This window comes from Apteryx mantelli, chromosome 2 (assembly GCF_036417845.1).
Source record: "Apteryx mantelli isolate bAptMan1 chromosome 2, bAptMan1.hap1, whole genome shotgun sequence".
Taxonomy (NCBI): Eukaryota; Metazoa; Chordata; class Aves; order Apterygiformes; family Apterygidae; genus Apteryx; species Apteryx mantelli.
The window spans coordinates 136,475,661-136,498,136 of NC_089979.1; positions in this window are offsets into that span (position 1 = coordinate 136,475,661).

Consider the following 22,476-nt stretch of genomic DNA (forward strand, 5'->3'; position numbering starts at 1 on the left):
AAAGTAAGAAGACCTCAGTTATTTCCTTCCTCATGCTAGAGTTACCTTCATTTGGCTCAGAGGTTGCTCTTCCTACCCAGATGAGCACAGCTGAGCCGATATCAGCTGCCCTAAGAAGAGAAGGGGGTGGGCTCTATTGCTGCCGCTGGGGTTGTCCATGTGAGCTCCTGCTCTCCCCTGGCAGGATGGGCTTCTCAGTGCTGCTCAGAGTTGGTGTTGAGCCACCAGAGGAAGGATGGAAAAGGTGGACCCTGGTCATGCCCTTCGAGTTCAGAGTTCTGTAAGCAGACACTGCATCTGTGAGAGCAGCAAATTGAAAAAAAAAAAAAAGAAAGAAAGAAAGAAAAAAAAGAGAGAGAGAGAGCACGAGTTGTTCATGTGAGCTACATCAAGCAGTAATTGGAGCTGGCTCACTCGGCTGGAGGTCAGAGCTAATTGAATAACTGGGGACTTGCTCCACACACACATCTCAGCACTTCTGGCTCAGCCTCACCACTGAGGTGGAGGACACCTGCATCCAACAATTGTTTTTCTCAATTTGTTTATTTGTGGTCATTAAAATAGTCTCATGCCACATGTCTAGTCCTTTTTGTCTCATCCTGTCGCTCTTGCTCAGGAAGAGCGATATGAAGCCTGGCAAACCGGCAGTGAGCTGATCTTTTGTCACTGATGTTTGAAATAAGTGTGTGTTACACTGACAGTGTTTCTGCTTTGCCTAGATATAAAGCAGGACTTGGAAAAGACTGAAGAGCCTAAAAAATATCTGAGATCTCTGTGGGGGTCAGAAAAACAGGAGGGGTGATTTAAATATGGTTAATTTGTAATGCAGCTTTCACATTTGGCTTGAAATTTCACAACATATGCTTGCAGTTCTTGCTTTAGGAGTCTAGTGAGTCTGCTATGTTCTGCTTGGTTGTCTTCTGCTAATGCACTCTAATAGTGGATATACATGAAATTATAGGGTGGACTTCACAATCTCATGGTTTGCACCAATTCTTTCCTGATCTCTCCATCCTAAAAGGGTCTCACTTAGAGGTGTTTCAGGATGACTAGAAGGAATGGGATTCACCTTAACTCACTTTGCCTGCCTGAAGGTTAGGCACTGGGTAAACGTTCCTCTACAGCCCCTAGAGAGACTGAGGCACCTCCTACCCATGTGTAGTTCCTTACCATAGGATGCACTGTTTTCTTCTCAGATGTCTCTCCCTCTCTCCAGCTGTAATAGAGCTAAAATACAAATATGACTCCATTCAGCTAGGTTCCTATAATGCCTAACCTGGAGAGGAAAAAACAAGCAAACAAAATAAAGCACAATTTTCCAAGAATTAGAGAAATTCAGGGATCTGCCCTTCTCTTGCCAATTTTTCATTTGCTCACTTCTCTGTACTCCTCAGTTCCAACTGAAATTGAAAGAGGAAGTATTGAAACACTAGAGAACTTTTCTCACAGTATTTCTGGAGGAAACAGAAACACTAAGCACTGGAAATCTTCCGTCCAGTTTTGCACACCCTAAGGACAAGCAAACAGCTCTTCTGGTAACACAGCTGTGCTAGACAAGTTATGAGTATGAGTATAAACTTGTAGACATCAGGGACACCATGACTTATAAACACTGTATTACATTTTACCTCTACCCTATGATTATATAAACCATGTTTGTCTTCTGAATGAAAAACAGTAAAAGGAAATAAATCAAAATCTACAGTCACTCTTTTTTCTTAAAGGGAGAGCACCCTTCAGTATTTCCCTCCTAGATAAACTTCAACAACCCTGAACTCGGAAGCCAAAACCTAGGAACTGTGGCTTTTGTTATGCTTTTTGGTGCAAATAAACATAGTCTCTGTCAGGAATGGCTGCTTAAATCAGGTCGCTGAGCGTTTCAGCGCCACAGTTACAACAGAAGTGCAGGGAAAGGCAAATCTTTCAACTAGCTGAGGACCTAAGCATATATAGTTACAGACTAGAGGGAGCATAGCCGCTTGTGTGGTACATAATAACGGAATATAGGGGAAAAAAGGGCGGGGGGGGGGGGAGACGACGGGAGAGATAACACTATTTGACACTCATGGCCAAACACAGAAGAGCATGCTGCACTGGCTGAAGTCTGAGTGACCTGGATGGACAGTCCTATGCAAAGTGCATTGCAGTAATCCAGCTAGCAGCTGAATCATGAATAATTGCCCTGACATTTTGATGTGTTATAAATACCCATCCAGATGCTGAGGGAAAAAACAAGCAACTTCTTCCCCCCCCCCAACCTCCCCCCCAAAAAACCTTGTGGTTATCCATACCACCTGAGACACTGAGTTCCTAAAATTAGATCTAGACATACATATGAATTTGCTCCTGAATGCTTTTAAGGGTTTCTCTGTTTTGTTTAGATTCTCTAATGAGCTTTTGTCTTGGAGAATAAATTGCTTGTTAAAAAGAGAGTAACTGCATGGGATCAGTTTAATAAAAGAATGAAAATTCAGCCTAGGATTTTTTTGTAATATTCAGAGGTGAAAGATTAATTTAAAATATTTTGTCCAATTTTGCTCTGAAGACAGAGCTAGAAGAACCTTTAATAGATCATATAATTTCTTTCTGGATTTAGGTAAAATATATTTAAATCATCTTTACAAATGTATCTCCAACCAATTTGTAAAAACACCCAGTGAAGGAGGTTTCACAATGGTCTTAGGTTACTTCTTTCACTCTTGGCTACTTTTATAGCTAGGACTTTTGAAAAAATTCTATCACAAGTATCTTTTTAGTTAAAAAAAGGTGATTTTTTTCTTCTTAGTGGAAAAGAATAACTGATCTTCCTCACAGCAACTTTCACATATCACATACTGTGTCCTACCCTCCCCACCACTGCCTTTCAGTCTTCTCTTTTCTAGAATATTCCTCATACCTAATGTTTTCTAAACTTATCTGTACTGCTCTCCTCCGGACTACCTATGAGCAGTCTACATATTTCATGAAGTCCAGGACCGAGAAACGGACAAAGTGCTCTAGCTGAGAGCACTTGCTGAGGCACAGCTGCACTGTGTGAAGAGTTACAAGCTCCCAGCTTTTATATATTTGATGCTTTTATTAGCCCATCTCTGAATGACTTCTGCTTTTTTCCAGGACTGTCACATTACTGATGTGTCTTTCATTGCGGTCTCAGATATACAGTACTACGTGCCTAGCCCTCATTTGTGTGGAAGAGAAAATTCTGATCAGACCTGACTTTCTCTGGCCCTGCGTTACATTGGTGAAATATATTTTGGGGACAGCTGCTAATATCTACATGCTCTATATTAAGGCAGGAAGATAGTTTCCACCCTTAGTAGTCCATAGACTTCTGCCACGCTTTCCTTACAAGCCATGGCAGCTTTAGTTCTGCAGTCCAGTATTTACAATACCAACCTAATTGTCTTTATTAGCCATTATATTTTTCTTAACAAATTAACATTTGAAAGGCTTGGTAATTCTATTTAGAGGGTCTGTTGTGGGAAAAACAACCTCCAACAAATGACTGAATTCCTCAAGCTCAATGCAATCATAATTGCTTGATACAAGGTACAGATTGCCTTTGTGTTTTCCTAAATGGGATTAATGCTTGGAGGATTCAGTAACTCCTCATTAACAGGCAAAATGATTGAGTGCAAATGACTTCCAAATAATGGCTTTGGTCAGATTATGAGTGTGCCAGAGAAACATATACCCTAAATGACTGAAATAGTCTTTTCAGCTTTCTCTTCTGTGCAGACCATGGATTTGAAGAGATAATAGACTCTCAGCTAGCATAATTGCAAAGTATTTTCTTATTATCTCTGACTAAATATCTATGTGGGCTAAACAGAAAGGCAAAATTTGAATACCATTTCCTGCTGCTGCAGGAGCAAACTGTAATATCGTGGCAGTTATCACAAAGGAGAGATTGTAGATACAGAAGCACTTTGGGGGACTCTGCAGACCTATTTACCATATAATAGATACAGCCTGTAGTTTGAGAGGAAAAAAAAAAGAATCTTCATTTGGCACATAGGAGGACTCATGCTTTTTCTTAATGCTTGAAGCATTATACATCCATCTGTTGAAGAAAAGTGATTTTTGTGTTTTGATAAGCCATCGTACACACCCATTACATAAATATCTGACGGAGCCAAACAAGGATTTGGCACCATGTCCCTGGACTCTTTTTTTGCACCAGGGATTAATGATGCTACTAGATATATGATGCCAGGAATTTTGTTCAGTTTCAAACATCTGGCAAACTCTTAACCTGAACAATTTGAAAGCTTCCAGAAAGGTAATTTAAGAGGTTGTAAGTGAACCTCTCAAGGCAAATGACCATGTTATAGGAACATGATTCAGCTCCTACTGAAGTCAATGAAAATTCTTCCACGTACATCAAAGGGATCCAGATCAGGCTACTGTCACACATGTTGCAGGTAAATTCTTCTTTCCTCAAGCCACAGCAAGAATGCTGAGTCCTCTAAAACTATGGTCTTACAGCACTCTTAAAGCAAGGAAAATTGATCTATAACAACTTATGACTAGAAAATATATGTAAAATATATTTCCAACATTAATAATGTTGCTATTAATGCATTAAAGGCCTTTACTTATCTGAGAAAAGTGTTGCTGAACTTTGCCTTCATTGGTCAGGAGGTCACTATTGTAAATAATAAAAGGTGGGAGTGTGTGTGTGTTTGTGTTATTCTCCACATGTCACACTGTATATCTAACCAGCACACCATTCGTAACATGGTGGGAGTGCTCAGAGACCTGCACATGGATCTGGACTGCGCTGTGAATATGCAGGTTCACACAGTTCTTACTCAGGCAAATTTATACTCTAAGTAGCGATACACTGTAACGGAGGTGCTTTTTTGTTATGCTCTGATGATTTCCGTCTGCAGAATGGAAATAAGTCTAGCACTTCAAAGAGCTGAAATTATTTACTGAACATCTTCTAACGCATTATGCACATCAAAAGACAAGATAACTGAATGATAATATGCAAGGATGTTGGATAAACAGTTTTAAAGCATTGCTTATGAAAGAACTGTGTGGTTGGACCAGATAGTGCATCTGCTTGCAGAAGACAGTGTACTCCAGGAAATTTTAATGGGTCAAAGATTAAAAGGCACAAGTAGGAAGCTATAAAATAAGGCCTGAGAATTATTTTTCCCATTTAATAGAGACTTGAACAGAAAACTGTATCATATATCATTATTCAGATCAGCTAGAGAAGCAAGAAAGCAGAGTACTGTGTCAGGAGAAAGGAGGAACAGCGTAACAAAAATCATCAAAACCAAATTATCTCCTTGTTTCACCTCTGAAAAGGATTTCAGCCTAGAATTTGGTTGCTTAGGTGTCTACACGACTCAAAAAATATCTTCATGTCATTCATAGACACGAAAGGTAACGGAGTATAAATCTATAGTGTACCTATAGTGTACCACTGATTTGTCTATCATAAAAGAAGAAAGGCCTCAAATCTGTGACTCTCAGGTATTAAAGTTTTTCTAATCAAATATGATTATCAATTTTGCCTAGGTTCCCATTTTATACTCCATCACAGAATAAAGAACAAACTGAGGAAAAGGGAGCATCACTAAGCAGCAGTGTTACTAAGTCTAGGAAATAGAATAAATTCTATGGTAAGTTTCAGTGATGAAATTTCTCTTTAATGAAGAAAAAACTCTGTTCTCAGTTCTAGGTAATGGGATTTAGGATTTGCAATTACTGACTCTCCTTTGAAGGGGTAGCTTTATTTATCCCCCCGCTCGGGATACCAGCCACAAAAGTATCCCCAGCATATGGAACAAGTGTTTTCAATGGGAATCTTTCCTCACATAGTGCAGCGCATATTTCCTTGTCTTTTATCAGGCTAAGGAAATGAATTAAATACTCTGCCTCTGCTTTGTACAGAGAGACATTTTTGTTTGAACAGGAACTTCATATCTACTAGTGTATTTTCAAAACTGGTTGACATGGTTTCTAACACTATTTAGACCTAAGTTTGTTTATTTTAGAGTTTTAGAAGCAGATGGAAGTTTTCAGTTGAACTGTATTTTTCCTCTCCTTTGTAGATTTTCCCCCTTCCTGGATTAATTCCAAATGCCAGTTTAAGCAGGATAATAATCCAAGAGAAAAAATGAAAAAAGGAAAAAGACAAATAACCAGTTCAATGTCACACACCATTTATAACTGAGTTGTCAGCTTGTGAGACTTTTCATCAAAATAAGCCTTCCTGGTGTTATATTCTGTGCTGGTTTTTACATGTATAAAAAGTCTCATTCTAGAGCACTTAATATTATGAAGTTCTCTCTTTTAAGCCTATTTATCCTGTAGAATAACAAGAGACTGCAGTTAAAGAAATGACATTTTCGTTTTTTGATGCCTCACTTATTTAATAGTGATAAAATAGATGATTATTAAATCATGACTAGCAGCATAATATATATGTATATGCATTGTCCTTTATAGATAACGGAAAGATTAAGAATTTGTATCTTTACCACATACAGTGTTACCCAACACAGAATTTTCTGGAATATTTTTGATGATGTGGGTGGTAATGGTGATTAATATAAAAGATGCAAAGAGATTTTTCATAGTCTTTTCCCACAGATTTAATACTTCCATGTTCAAACTTGTCCATTGATGGAAAAACAGAAAGTAATGCTAGACTATACCAAAAAATAATTCCACAAATCCTGCAAACTTGGACTTGCTCCTCCAAGCCCATGATCACTACAGGAGTCACTGGATACCAGATGTGGACTGTGGATGCGATTTTCAGTGCCTGTTACAGAAAGCTGCATTAAAGGGGGTTTAGGCAAGCAGCCTGTCTGTAGCTCTAGGGCTCTGGGACAGCATGTTGGCCACAGGAAGGGACAGTGGCAGGTCTGGAAAGCACAGTGAATGTGCCAGTCAGTTGTAGTCTGCCAGGATTTTGCCTAGGACCATATCAGCTCTGTAAAGCAGGCATGCACAGTGATGTGCTTTGCAGTCCTGACCCTATCGCCCCAGGTGGGACTCCTGGACCTGGCTGCTGCAACTGGGTTCCCTTTCCATGGGAACCAAGATGCAGAGCAGGAAGGTTGTGTGCACTCACCCTAACCCACAAGTTGTGGAGCATTCCCAGGTCCTAAACACTAGGCACATCTTAGGAAACCACCATACTTTTGCAGACAAGAGCAAATTTATTCCCTTTTGTTCCGAGCTTGGGGAAGTGAAAAGTGTACTAAAGCTTTACCCATACTTATGCAAAGTATGAGTTTAATGGGAGCTGAAAGCTTTCAACTGCTACCCAGAGGCAAGTATGAAATGTTGGTTTAGAATGCTTGGCAGAATTTGCCCAAATATAAATGAATGTGACAGTGGAGGTGTGCTCTATTTAACAGTTAAGCTAGGCTTGTGTCTAGGCTAGTCATGCTGAGCCCTGATCTCTGGACCATTCAGACTGCTAATGTCCTGCCCCACATGCTGGCATCTTCTACTCCCACCTGTGTGCCCACAAACCCTGTGCAATGACGAGATAGGGTTTCCTCCTAAATTTGGAGAGGGTAGGGGTCCACAAATTGCAATCTGAAAAGCACCCAGTTGGTGACCACCTCTTGCTAAGAGCAGAGATGTATGAGCACCCTAACTTTGTGCCCACAGTGCAGTATAAGTCACATTTCTGACCCTATAATGCAATAGAGGAAGAATGCTCTCTTAGTTGAGCTCCAGGCGCAGCAGAAAGCCAGCAACGCTTAGCACTGTCTCCAGCTAATCTCTACAGCTCAGACATAGGCCCAACTGAAGCCTCATGTGGAAACACCAGCAATGAGACCCAAGACTCACTGGGACTAGTTTCTGGATTCAGGGTGGGCTATATGTGCCACACCAAATGGAACTAGGCTTCTTCCAGGATAAATGCCACGGCTCTATAGTGGGTGTGTAAAAGATTTACATTCTCTGTGGGCTGGGACAAGTAATGTGCACTAAATTACACAGACACAATTCTTCTCTTCCCCAGATCCTTTCTCACAGCTTTGCCAAGGAACAATATTCTTTATTATTAAAACAATTCACAGAATCCCGAGGATAATAAACTTATTCTTCTAGTCTGACATAGTGTACAATAAGAAATTAATCAAATTTCACATAGTCATTAACCTAGGGTCACTGCCCATCTGAATTTGAGTGAGACAGTCCTGATTTTTGGTAGAAAATATCTTCAAGGCAGTCTGAGGGAACAAATATTTAAATGCTACAGACATGTAGAAGACATGATAGTGATTACCACGTGTACACTGGCTAGCTACTTAGTGAGACATTTCTTCAAAGATAATGGACTGAACTTCATTCAGGGCCTATATTTTTAAAAAAGCAAGTAAAAACAGACCACAAATCATAATTTTCAAAAGTAAGACAGGGAGAAAGCCACTGTAGGTCCCCTGACATGCCTAGTGCCACCTCTTTCTCTCTCCACTGACTGCAGAAGGGTTTTATGAGATGAAGATATCTTCAATGCAAGTCCTTCTGGGAATATATCACTAGCTCTATGCACACATTAGAACTCTTGCGCCAGGAAGTCGCTGTGTACAGTATTCTCAAGCCACAGTCCTATATTCCTACCTCTGTCTGAACTAGAATTGCTACTAAAGCTTATCCAGAAAAGAGAATTCTTTCATCGTATGAGCCATAGGCATCTTTCAAGAAAGCAGTTAGTTTCTATTTTACCCAAATCTCATTGCCAATACACCCTACCATATACTGTGCAAAAAATAAAGGCCAGATAAAAAACACCTTGCGTGCAATTAGCATATTATGCCCATTTTCTTTATCCTTTCATAACAAAATACTTTCCAATGAAATGTAGTGCACTGTGATCACCTTTAAAAAAAGGGGGCAGTCCCTTCCCATACCTCGGTATCAGAGAGGAGTTATTTCTTGTTCTGAGTACAGGGAGAGATCATAAATCTCACTGGAGAAATCCTACTCAACACATGCGCTTCCTTGGAGGGTGTCTGTTGACAAAACTGACAAAGCTATCTTGATACATTTGTTCCTTTGTATATTTTTGGACTTTTTTCCCCCTCGCCTATTAGATGAGCCTTGCTCATTAGATGCTATTTAGCATAACTTCAGATATCAAGGATGTTTTCTAACTACCCAATCCATCTGTAGTGATCAATAATGTAAACTTATAATATTTTAGTTTAAAGCTGTTAGCCTTTAAATCCCCCCAATTTTTCAAGCTGAATAAAGGGTTAGACCAATCATTTGAAATCTGATTGCTCAGCTATACTCTGGGCAGCAAACCAAATTTGTTTAAGACTAATTCTATTTCAGGCTTGAGAAAGGTTTCATCAAAGGTTGCTTCAATAATCATGTTAGCTTTACTTTGGAACAGATGCTTCTAATTGTAGGACTAAAGTCCTCAGTTGAAGTTTTTACTCAGATGAAGTCTTTATTCAGACAAAACTTCGATTCACCCCTTTGAACACAAGCTAGCGTACTCTGTGAGATCAGTGAAGGAGCAGAGACTGAGCCAGCATTCTGCACTGGAATTTGTCATGATTGGGCATGGATGACATCAGCTTTCTAACCAGAAGATTAAATAATGTCAATTAAAACATCTGAGAAAAGATCGCAGCTTGCAGGGATGGGAAGATACTAAAAATTTTGTACTATACATTCTAAGACAAGTTAGCATGAAAAATCTGGAGAGTAATTTGAACTTGCGTTTTTACTGCAACTTCAGTTGCATGGCTTATGGTTGCAGTGGAAAAAAAATGAATATTTGGCTGAGGATAATTAACAGCAAATAGTAAAAATGTCATTCTAGCAAGACAGGTTCTAATCTGCAGAAGGTCAGAAGGAAACACCATGAGAAGTGTAATCCTCTCTAGGTTCCCACCCTTTCTGTGAAAATGAATCAGTGAATCAACAATACAAAGTGTTCAGCCACTTTTGACTCTCCTTGCTTAGGAAAGAGTTCATTTCTGTAGCATATCTAAGAGATAACTAACACAATAGCTTGCTATCACATCTGTCTTGATAATTTTTTTCTCTCCATCATAAGAATCAACTCCTCAGTCTGATATTTTGATATTACAGTCGAGCTGGACACAGCTATGTATTGTATAAGAAAAAGTTAAATTGAACATAGTTGGAGTTGGCTTGGACACAGCCTGAGAGAGGATACCTGCTGGCACCCAGCCAAGATGAGGCACAAGGACAGAAGTACCTGGGGCCAGAGGAAAGCAGGAGTCGAGGAAAAGGCTAGGCAACGGGACCAGGAGGGAGACGGGGCAGGCAGCCAAAGGCAGATGGGTGGGACAGGTACCCTTGGGCTTACTGGGTAAGGAGAACGGGACTGCAATGAGATGCTTCAGTGTGCACTGCTCTCCATGAGCACAGGAGTGGGCCTGGCTAGCTAAGCAGAAAGGATGTAGAAGGGTGAATCAGGGTGAGAAAGATACAAAAATCAGGATGTGCACAGGTTAAAAAGAACGGGGAAGTGTGTTAGCTAGAACAGACCTCTCCAGAGGTCTGAGCTCAGATTCCAGCTCTGCCTCCTGTAAAACTGTAAGCAGCATGCCTCTCCTCCTTCACTGAGACAATACCCTCCTTGCTCTAGCAGTTACTCTGTCAGAGGTCCACACACAGATATAACACTGCAATCCTATGGAAGCTTGCAGGGTTTGCTTGCTTGTTAAATCAAAAATCAAGGAAATTAATGTCAAGACCCTGAGCACCCAGGCCCAGGCCCCCATTTCAGCCCAGCCTGGTGCCATCAGTCCCTGCCCCACAACACCGTAGGTGCCTGTCCCAGCCCCGTTTCCTGCCATCCTGGCTTGCCAACTAGACTTCCTGGGTTGACTTCACCTGGGCTGATGACCACTGGACAGTGCATAGATCCTGTCACTGTCGCCACCCTGGCCCTGTGCAGATGTGGTGGGACTGTGCCCTGCCCTTCCGGTGCTGGGGTTGCCCCGGCACCGGCTCCAGCTCCCTCCCAGAGCAGCCCACTCTGCCTGCTCTCTGACAATTTTCACACAGACACTATCACATCAAAACAGCAAAGTCAAACACTTGGAAATATGGAAAGACTATAGATAACCTTAATCTGAATTTGGCCTCTTCCTTTGGGACCACTTCATGAAATACAACATAGAAAATCCTGTGAGAAAATGAATACTTTGGCCTTCTATAAAAAGTTTGTACAGCATAGCGTGGCAAAGGCAGTGTCACCCAATGAACAGCAAAGTAAAATGCTAACAGCGTTCTTCTAAAACAAGTTTTGTGCATGCATCAAAGTGAGAACATAGACTGGTTAGGATGAATTATTGTATGAATGGCAGTGTTTCAATTAATAGTCAAAATAAATCAAAATAAGTTCCCTCTTTCAGAGTTCCCTTATCACAAGTTGGATAGGATCTCTTCAGTTTCAGAAATTATGTCAATCTAGATTGTTTGCTTAACCTAAGTCTGCCTCAAGATGAGTCAATTCTGTTCTATCAAGGTTATATTTGGTTTGTTTTTTACCTCAGCGATGTTATAGCTGTGTTTTCAGGTCTGGCTGTATTTTAACTCCCACATTGCACCTGACTGGTTTTATGGCATCCACCTACAAGGTACCTTTCTTAGATAAAAGATGTCTTCAGTTAAGTCTTTTCAGCTTTTCCATTTAAGTATGACATGGTCAATACCAAAGGATATTGCTTCCAAAAAACACATTAAATGTGAAACTTGCTATACAAATAATTTCCTGAAAGATGTTTGGAAAAAATAGGCCTAAATAAACCCAGTCTAAAGACTTAGATTTTGGGTTCCTGTGAAAAAGAGCTAATTTCCTGAAATCTGTAATGTTCTGTTACAGTGCTTATCTCATCACTCTTGCTCATTTCCAAGAACAGCAGATAGACATCATGTCTGTCATCTGTCACATCATCTGATGTGATAATGTCTTATGTTTCTAAGTCTGATATGAATCATCCTTCAAGTAAAACTATGGCACTGAATTAACTGCTCCTGTACAGGATTTAGGCATACAAATTAGGCTGCTGCCATAAATTTGAATTATGGCACAGAAAATACCGAACTTATCCACTTTCCCACTAGCAAAACCAAAATGCTTATCTGGATTATATGCCCTGAAGTGACTGGTGCATGACAAATTTAAATTATGTTTTATATCCTGGACCTGTTCCACCAAGAAAAGCTACTGGATCCTAGGCAAAAAAAGTTTTCTGGTGACGACCTACATTTTTAAGAAGCTTTAGTGTAAGCCAATTAGAAATGCTTACTGTGTTATGCAGAAGTTCAGCAATGCTTATCCTTCTGCTTGCCTCAGGCCTCCCTCTCACTCCTAAAGTCTAACTCAACATTGATTAATACCTTTTCCTAGGACCAAATTGGCTATGAAAATGCTGGGAAGCCAGATGAAATGCTGAAATGGTTTGGACATTAGAATAAGACTTCATATTTTATCTGCTAGCAGTGGGTGCCTGCAAAATGAGGAAGAGTCAACAAGCAGCTTTTTGGTTACAGCATTATCTGTCAAAGTTTTTAACAGTTTTCAGTTAACAAGAGAAGGCTAGTTAGAAAATTATATTACAGCAAGTTGCATACTGTGCATAAAAACAAAATATAGCACATGCTGTTAAAACAAATTTGAAAAGAAGGTGGAGAAAAAGAAGCAGTTAGGGGTTGCAGAACGCAGCAGCCCCATTGAGGCAGGACTGCCGCGGCTCCGTGCCCCCTGGTGCAGCTAGTAGCGAGGCTGAGCATGCAGTCCCAGCAGGCACACACACAAACATATCCACGCAACACGCCTACATACACACTCGGCTGGCCACAAAAATCAGCGCAGACATACTCGGCGCTCACGCAAGCACAAGCAGCCTTTCTGGCTGATCACCGTGAAGGTCCACTAGTGGGAAATGCATACATGCAGGTACAAAGCGGACCCCTCCAGGAGCTGGCCCCAGGCGCTCACTCTGCCCCGTAGCTCCCTCGGTCCCCAGTGTCCCAGTCACTGGCACTGGGTCACACAAGCCCCCAGGGCCGCAGCCCTGTTCCAGCTGCAGGCACAGACCAGCCCACGCACGGACACATGCTTCCCATCACCCCCAGACCCCGCAGTCTTTCCAGCATCTCCTGGACCCTCTGGTACCCAGCTCCTCCAGCTGTCTTGCACACAGACACACATGTATTTTAGGGCTTCTTTGACACCTGGTTCCCAGACCACTTCTCCTGCTCACTGGCCACTCAGGCTTGGTATTTGCTAGCAATCACACACTGATATATGTCCTCTTACTTGCTCTGGTTGATGGCACCACAGACACAGGGGCCCCAAGACCCATGGTCTCACTCCAGTTCCTGGCACTTAGGCCTCCAAACACGCATCCACACAAAAGAGAATCTCCTCCGCCAGGAAAATAGTTAGAAATGGAGTTTAATAAGAAGACAGGACAGATTGCGCTGATCAGACGCAGGGCATGGCCAGACAAGCAGCCCCTTTATCCCTTTATACCTCTATTTTCCCACACTCCCCAAACTGCCTTGATCCCTCCCTTTTCCTGCCTTTGGTTCCTCCTCTAGGCATCTCACAATAAGTCTTGTACAATCCCCAAATGCTTTTCCCCCGCATCGCATAATGTGTCCCTTACCCCCTAGGCAGTAACCCCTTTGGTGTGTGAGATGCTCTGGAGAGTAGCTCCCACTAGCGCCCAGTGACGAGTGTCGCCCTCCCAGTAGCGGGTGCCACCCTGGGCCCCAGGGCTGATGGCTGCCCTGTGACAGCCCCGGGGGAGCCCATGCCCCTTTCTCTGACTGTGTTGTCAGGGTCCCCCTCGCTGTTTTGCTTCTGTTCTCCTGCACATGAAGGGAGGTGAGCCTTTTACAGGCTGATCACTCTCCTGGGACAGGCCTGGGAGTAGGCAGGTCAGGGGAATTTCTGGGTTCCCCCACCTGCCGTTGTTCCTCTGGGCTCCTGCGAGCATGAGAAGAGCAGCCTTTTATCACATAACCCAGCAGAAGCTTTTGTGTCAGCCCTGATGCTGCCCATGCAGCTCTGTGAGGCTGAGCCATGATGAGTCCCTGTTAATCATGCCGAGGAATGCAGGACAAAGCACTCAGCTAGCAAGACCATGGCAAGCCCCTGAAGTCAGCCTTTAAAAGGCAATTGGAATAGTACAAGCAAAAGAAGTCACCAGCTCAGACTGAATCTTAAAAAGGACTCTGTCATTACGAACACAATGAGGAATCAAAAATACCACAAGAGACCTGAGGCAAAAATCTCTAAGGCCATGTTCACAGCACAAGGAGTCCCACAAACTAGAGCAAAAGCAGACGCCAAGATGGCATGTGACATTTGGAAAAAGATACAAGAGACTCAGTGGTTTATATCTCTTTGCTTGAGTTTGCATTGCCATTCAAGTGTGTAAAACCTGGGCAAACACAAAGACTTGAGAATCACTAGGTCAGGGCAATCACTCCTGTAATAAAGAGCAGCAGATTATCAAACTACTATTTTGCACTGAAAATGGAAGGAACTTGCATTATTTTTGATAGAGATCTGTAAGCCAGTGTAGGAAAGACCTGCAAATCCACATCAAAACATTGGGCACCAGAGAAGCATTACTACTGTATATAGGTCAAAACAGCTCAGCCGCAGGAGCCATTGCAGCTGGTTCAAAGTATAACCCTCTTCTCCCCTAGGCCACTGGAATAGTAATATCTCTCGGCCCCTCTGCACCAAGCACCACATGCATTAGATATTATATGGCCCCAGCCTCTCACTCCACCCCCTTAACGTGGAGGCAAAAAGAGCAAACGTTTTGGGTTGTTTTGTCCTCAGCTATTTGCAGAGGCAGAGGAAGATACTGACTGTTGGGGCTGACTGGCTATTGTATATCTCCTTGACATGGCATCCATGGAAGCGTGGTCCAGCTCTGCTGGGCCACACTGGTTTGGATAACAGAGTTCTTGTGAGCATCTGAGATTCCCTTTCCTGGCAATGTCAACTGTTATTTGTTCATTGTTTTATACTCTGTTAGAGAAAAGGGGGAGGAAAGAGTACCTTTAAGAGGCTCTGATACCAGTTGCTTTGAACAACTGATATGGTATGCCTCAGCCTTTGTTATATACTGATTCTTACACTATAGACAATGACAGAATTAAACCTGTGAGGCTGTGTGTAACTTGCGTTCTGTGATACATCTCTTTCCCCCATTGCCTGCCTGTGTCCTGGTTCTCCCTAGTTGTCCAGACAGCATGTAACATACCATAGCTCCTTACCGTCTCTGCAGCTGCATTTGCTCCCCATGGAAAATGAGGCATAGCTAACTGGGGCTGGTACCTGCCCAGGTCTCACTGCAGAGCTGGGATATGGCCAGGGCACAGGCCTGAGAGGAGCTGAGTCACTGCCTGAGGGACTCCTTGGCTCCAAGGGACTGCTGAACGCTACATGACACGTTGTGACCTTAACTATCTTTCAAAACGCTCCTCAGCCCTCCTGCATAGGCAAAATGTAGGTAAAATGCTGCAGTCAGCAGCATCCAGCTACAAGTATATCCCAGTAAAAGCAATGGAGAAAGGCTTTCTGTCACTTTGGACAGTGAGATATATTATAGGGAAAATTAATGTGACTTCTGTGTCCTCTATTTCTTGATCAGCTTTACCATTTCTGTAGAACCTCTTACAGAAGGTAAGAAGCTGTTACCCAAATGGCAACAGGGGAGAAACAAAAAAGACGGAAAAGATAAAATCAGATCATTATTTTTTCTCCCCAAAACATGCTGTTTCAACAAAATTCTTTCAGAACACATTTCACTATCATTAGCAGTAGGAAAAAAAAAGTAATTTCATCTGTTTTCACTGTAGCCTCCAGTTCTGTCATTGTGTTACATTTCACATAAATTTTTGTAAAATACTGCTTATGTGCATTCACCTCTGGCTGCTCTGGGAGACATCACCTTGGGGCCACCAGAACAGCTTTTCAGTGCTGAGTATGTTACTCTCCAGCTTGTTTCATTATTGCCAGGTACAATACACTTGTGTTATACTTGGAGCGTTTCTACCCCTGAGACAGTGGCAGGCTGGCATCACCCGGAAGTGCCACCATGGCCAAGAACAGGGGCACAGCAGTGATCTTGTCAAAAGCTAAAGAAAAGTTGTTAATATGCTACAATGCTGCTCAGTGAAGGACAGAGAACTACACCATCCTGTAATTACTATACAGTGCAAAGAAGTCAGTAAAAATACTCCCTCTCCTTGTTGTACTGCTCAGCTCTGCCCTGGTGTCTTGTGTCTCTGTGTGTCCTTTACCTTTTTTAGCCACAGCATCTAAAAAAGACTGTGCTGATTTCAAGTCGGTATGATATTTTTCAATAGTCAAATATTCCAGGAGCATTATCTTAGAACATCAGAAAGTCTTTTTAAAAGGTGACTCACAGAATGTTTTTTTAGGTTCCCCTTTAGTTTTCCTTGTCCTGGAATCCCAGAAAGTACATGCCACCATATATTTTCTCATGACACCCCTGTGAAAAATGGAATATTCACCCAAGAAACTATTGCATGAAACTTCACATGCCTGCATGCCTTCTCATCTAGCAGGGAACCTAGATGAGTGTTCACCAGGTTTACAGTCTCTGAGATCCCTCAGATCCACAAGGAAGTGGTCAACAGGTCCCCAGAAGGACCTGTTAAAATTGTTAAAATTGTTAAAATTGTTATGAATCAAAATAAATGCTCAGCTTTATTTGTGATCAGAAATTTCCTAAGTCAACATAAAAAGCTTTTTCTGTCCCACCTGTCAACTTCACTCCTATAATCGCAGTCCCATAGGCTCAGCAAAAATACAGCCACATGATTTACAGAGGAATGGATACCATGAACCACTGACCACAGGTAAGATCTTCTGGATCTGTGAGGTGGAAGAAACAGAGGTATGTGCCAGTGTGCAAAGGCCCTGGGGAGAATTGGCGTTCTGCTCCTGAAATGCAGAATTACACAGTACCTGCCTTTAGGACCCTCAGGCCCCAGAAGGCAGTAATGCTGTACTTCAGCTGTCATAAAGCAAAGAGAAAGTAAATGCAAGTTTCACCTTTTGCAAAGTCATTGATAAACATCATCTTTCTGCACAAGAGTAAATCATAGGCAATTTAAAATTCTGATTTAATCAGGAGGCTATAGTTAGTTTGCCAACACCAGACCACACAGTACTCCTCAGGAGGAAGTGACAGCCTCCTTGAAGTTGTGTGACTAAGGTGGCAAACAGGGAGAACTGCAAAAGGTATAAGTACATTTCTGCAGCCTCTTTCAGTGACTCTCTTTCCTCTTCCCTCCCCCCCAGCTCGTGGACCTGTTAAACAGCTGGTTGTATTACAGAAAGACTCTTTCTGTACTTGCCCTATTTTTTACATTCGTGCTAAGCATCCCCTGCTAGCTGCTGTTGCTGACAAAATACTGAGTTCAACAGATCAGAGGTTTGACTCGCTATGGCCATTCTGATGTTGGCTTTCCACCCACTTTGTGTCGCTTGCTGAAAAGAGAAGGCTCACCTCTTCCTGGCTCTTGCACTCGGTTTATTGTTGGCACCTGGGTAAATGGGTTTAAGAGTAACCTGTCAGCATAGCAGAACTTTGCAGTCACATTTTCACAAGCAGGACAGGGAAAATTAGAACAAAACACTGGGAAATCAAGCTGACAGTTCCTGTAAAATCCTAGATACCTCTCAGAAAGCACAATAATATTTCCTGACTCTCAAAACCTCGTCACAGTGGTATTAAATTAGAGATTTAATATTATTTCTATTACATTTCTTTTTCACATTTTTTCCACTACTACATTCATTAACTTAGATGCGCTTTCCAGTTTGATGACGAATTTCCAGTGCAAGTTTAACATTTGTTTTCTGTAGTTTTAGTACTACTCTGGCCTGGCAAAACATAAGGCCAATAGCACCTTTAGGGGAGAGACTTCCTTGTAGAATGAACTGAAATGCAGAGACTGGTTTGTTTGCATTCATCCATGTAGAATGATGTCTCCCTGCAGAACATCTTGCTAACTGCAGTCTTACTTTATTTGCAGCCTTGAGAAAAATATACCAAAAAAAAAAAAAAACTCTGCAAGGTCCAGATGGTGCAGTCAGAGGCTGGAGTGAAGACAAACTCCCAAGTTCTCTTTCTGCACAGAAGCAGCCAGAGTCCCTATCCAAGAACGACACAAAGAGCCTTTGTGCCTGTTGATGAGAGATCCCTTTGAAGCTTGGGAATCCTGACTGGCAGCCTCTCATATCTGGCCATCTCTAGGTATGGAGCAATGAAGAATGGAAAAGAGGGAAGAGATGGGAAGGGAGAGAGCAGGAAAGAAAAAAGGTAGGACCAGCTCAGAACAAAATCTGGCTAAAAGCCCATGACATCATCATACATTTTGCATTAGCATATCCATGCCACTTTTTATTTGAGGTTTTCTTATCAAAATGGAAATTTTCTGTCTATTTTTGACCTTTTGACCAGAAAGTGGGAAATAGCTCTTAGCTGTAAAGACGTATTATAACTCACTGTTAAAAAAACCCAAATCCTCAATTTAAAGATTCATTGTAAGACATAATAAGCCTCAGTTTCTCTTTAAAGCACACATACATAGCTAGTTTCTCTACTAGATTATGAGAAATCCTTTACACAAAACAAATTTCTGCAAATAAACCAGTTTTATTTGATTAGGAATATTTCCAGGTTTAGAAAACACTAATTCAAGTCTCAGCTCTATCTTGTGGTGAGGTTACAAAGAAAAATTTTTTACCCCTCCACGTCTTGCTTTGTTCAGTTATAAACTGTACAGCTTCCTGGTTGAAAGCTGTAAAAATGTTATAGCTGATTCTTGTACAGCAGCAAGCATTTGCTCCTTAAAGATGTACAACATTATAAAAGTCATACTTATAATGTTAACAAATCTGTTCCATTAATGTGTTTCTCTTTGCCACTGTCAATTTCTGGTTTCCCTAATGTATAAAACACAAAAATTTAACATGTCTGATCAACGAGTCTTTTGTATTTTCATTATTCTGCCTTTTCAATTAGATGTCATTTGCTGTAGCTGCAGAGAGAGAAAATGGCTTACAAAATAAATTAACCTTTCACTCTCTGGACTTTGAATCTGAAAGGAATCAACAATTCCTTTCGTTTGTGATGTTCTTTAATCTTCTGTGCCTCTATTTAAGTGAATAACTCTGATCTTATGAGCAAAGAAAACTAATAGTATGTATTTCAGATGGAATGCAAGTGATAAGCACAGAATTTTTGTGATTGGATGTATAAGGGCATCAAAAATTAGGCTCCAAATCTAAAAATATGTCTGGCTGTGATTCCCCAAGGCCAAAACAAGAACTCTAGAGACAGGAATAGATCCCAAGCATTTATGATTCTGTCACAAGTTTCAAAACTTGCTTTTCTTAAAAGTATCACACTTTTAGTTGCTTCCCAATACTCCTCCCAATGCTTTCAATATTTACATTTTTATCATTAAATCATAGGCCTTCAAAATTTTCTTCATTACCTTACTAAAATACAGACTCTCATGAAATTTTCATCATAGGGACAGCCCAGTCATGATATCTGACCAGCACACAATTCAAAAATTATGTCACATGACAGATCTGCTGGGGTCCTGCATTGTTGTGAGTCCGCACGGGACTCAGGCACCTTCCATCTCAGCCCTGTCCTGCTGGAGAGACTTCTGAGGGAGCCACCACCAGTCTCCTGTGTGAGCCTCCTCTCTGGGAGCTGCCTTTCCTCTCAGGTAACCAAAACAGCTGATATTGATCTGGCCATAGAAGATATGGATGTGAGGGGATGTATGGTACAGAGAGTCATTTCTTATCTAGTGCTTCCACTTTTGCTCTAATGTATGAACACCTCAGAAGAAGATTTGTTGGGGCTTTGTTCTTCCTGCTAGAGTTCAAGACAGGAAAGGGAAAGAAAATCCCCTGATGATTAACTGAATGGGCAAGGATTTAGGGTTTTTTATTTTACACAGCTGGGTGGATAACAACAAATGTTGACACTTTTCTTTATAGCCTAAAATCAGTCCTTATAGAGGTAGGAATAGCTGGGTGAAAGTCTCTGTCTTGGGTGGGACATAGGAAACTGATTTACTGACCTGTTTAGCCTCAAAAAAAAAAACAAAAAAAAACCCCTATGCATATAGTTCATTTGGGACTTGCCCACAAATATTCTGCTTACTGGTTTTGCTTGATCTCTGCTGGTGGAGTACATCAGCCTGGCAGAACTGCTGCTACATTACAGTGCACTCACTCCATTAAAAACTGGGGCAACTTTAAGTTTATTGATTTCTCAGCTGGCCGTGATGACTCAGGAGAAGAGTCAGCCCTAGAAGAGGGGAAGTGCAAGAAGACGGCCCTCCAGGGCGTACCTGGAAGCCCCCATTTGCAAAAAGAAGGCCGAGCGAGTCCCCTCGGCAGGAGCTGACTCTCATGCCTCCTGCGTTCTCCGGGGATGGCTCCTCTTTGCTTGCGAGGGAGCAGCTGCAGAGCCCAGCGCAGAGCCACGCAGCATGCATAGCGCAGCAGAACCACCACTGTGCTGCTATGTCAGAGGCTCTCTATTTACCAAGCAATGGCCACTGACATTGTATTGATCCAGTTAAAATGCAGCATGTGCCACTTCCAGCTACTATGGAGTAAGACTCTAAAAACAGGGAAGACAACATTTTCATACCCACAGTCTGTGGGAGCAATGAGGAGCAGCCTTTTGAAAGTGGCAATTAATGTATCTACCTGGCAGGTGTGGGGTCTGCATTGCTTGGAAGGAAATCATAACTAAAGTGATTACACTTCAGGTGTGCTCACGCGAATCAAACTTCTTGATTGCATTACACTGGTCTTTAAATCAAAAATTTTAAAAACCTTCATTTTTGTTTAATCTTCATTTCAATTCCCTTCATCATATGTCCCATCCTGAATCTAAGTGCCAGCTGATCATCACCCCAGCCTTACAGGGTACCACTCTGTGTTCATACCAAGCTGCTTTACTCAGAGCACACTGCTGTTTGTGATACCCCTCCTGCCTGGGAAGCTTGGTGTTCTTCCTCGGTCCGAGATAGATCAGTGAAAAGAGAAAAATCAACAGTCGTTGAGAGGATACTCATCAAGGTTCAAACACACCCACTAATTCTGCCACGATTCACTGGACAGGAAGCAGAGAACCATTACTGAAATCTAGCCCATCAGCACCAGGACAAATATTTACCCTTTCTTCAGGTAGATCCTACTTCTTGTCCAAGCTGGCGCCACTTGGACTCTTCGCTGTTAGCTGACAAGACATCATAAGAACTCTTGCAGCAACAGTTACTTCCTACTCAAATAGGTACTTATTAATGTCTCCTTATTGGGTCTAACACAGTGTAGTGTCCTGTATTCTTTCTGAATTAAGCACACACAGACATTGAGAGCTTTAGTTATAATTATCATTAGTGCCAATAGAGAGGAACAGTAGGGCACTTAGCAGGAGAGGACTGCCTCCCCGCCTGGGAGCCTCTGCTGGGAGCACAAGGCGGCTGACCCCCTCCTCGCTTCCTCTGGGACTTTGCTCTTCTTTCTCCTGTGGATTTCAGTCCATGCTATTGTGTACAAGTCTTGCTTTCCATTTTTTTCAAGAGTAAGATTTTCTTCCTTGCATGGGGTCTTGTAGCTTCCTCATCAAATTCTGTTAATCTGAACAGTCAGACAGGAATTTCACTAAGACAGTTACAGTTGTCAGTTTTCTGATGAAATTTGAGGAGGCAAAGATCTATTCATTTCAACCAAGTAGTCCAGGGTCTTTCTCTCAGACTTAAGACATTCATAAAACAGATATTTCTTTCACTCTGCTATCACATCTTAAAATACATCCTTGCTTTGATATAGTCATTGCAGTTCTAGTTCTGACAGCACTTTAAATAGGAGGCATTACTAACACTGTACAGATGGGAATCTCACAGTACAGAAAATCAGGTGACATACCCAAGACTGCTGAGCAGACATGTGACATTTACAGTAGCAAAACCCAGGTCTTTTGTGCCCAGGAGCTTTCCCCTGCAGTTTAGTAGAATTGCAACAGGGTCCCAGTGCCGAAGGGGTCCTTTAGGATCTTCCACAAAATAAACACAAATAGATGGCATTTTCCATTAACACTCCAGCCATTTCTGGATTTTAAACTGTTCGACAGTCAACACAGAAACGTCAAGATACCATTTTCCAAAATGTTTGGCACCTACAGACACAGTTAGGCCCAATCAGATGTTGCCCAGATTGTCAGAATCAGATAACACTTGCAGCTCATGCTTAGACACGAGTTTCATCCCTAGCTGATGTCACCCGGGTTAAAAAGCATTGGTCTCTACCATAGAATTGATGTTATTTGCAGCATGTTACATTAGTATCTGTGACAAAAAGCTTTACATCTGAGTGAAAGAAGAAGCTATTTTTCTCTGAGC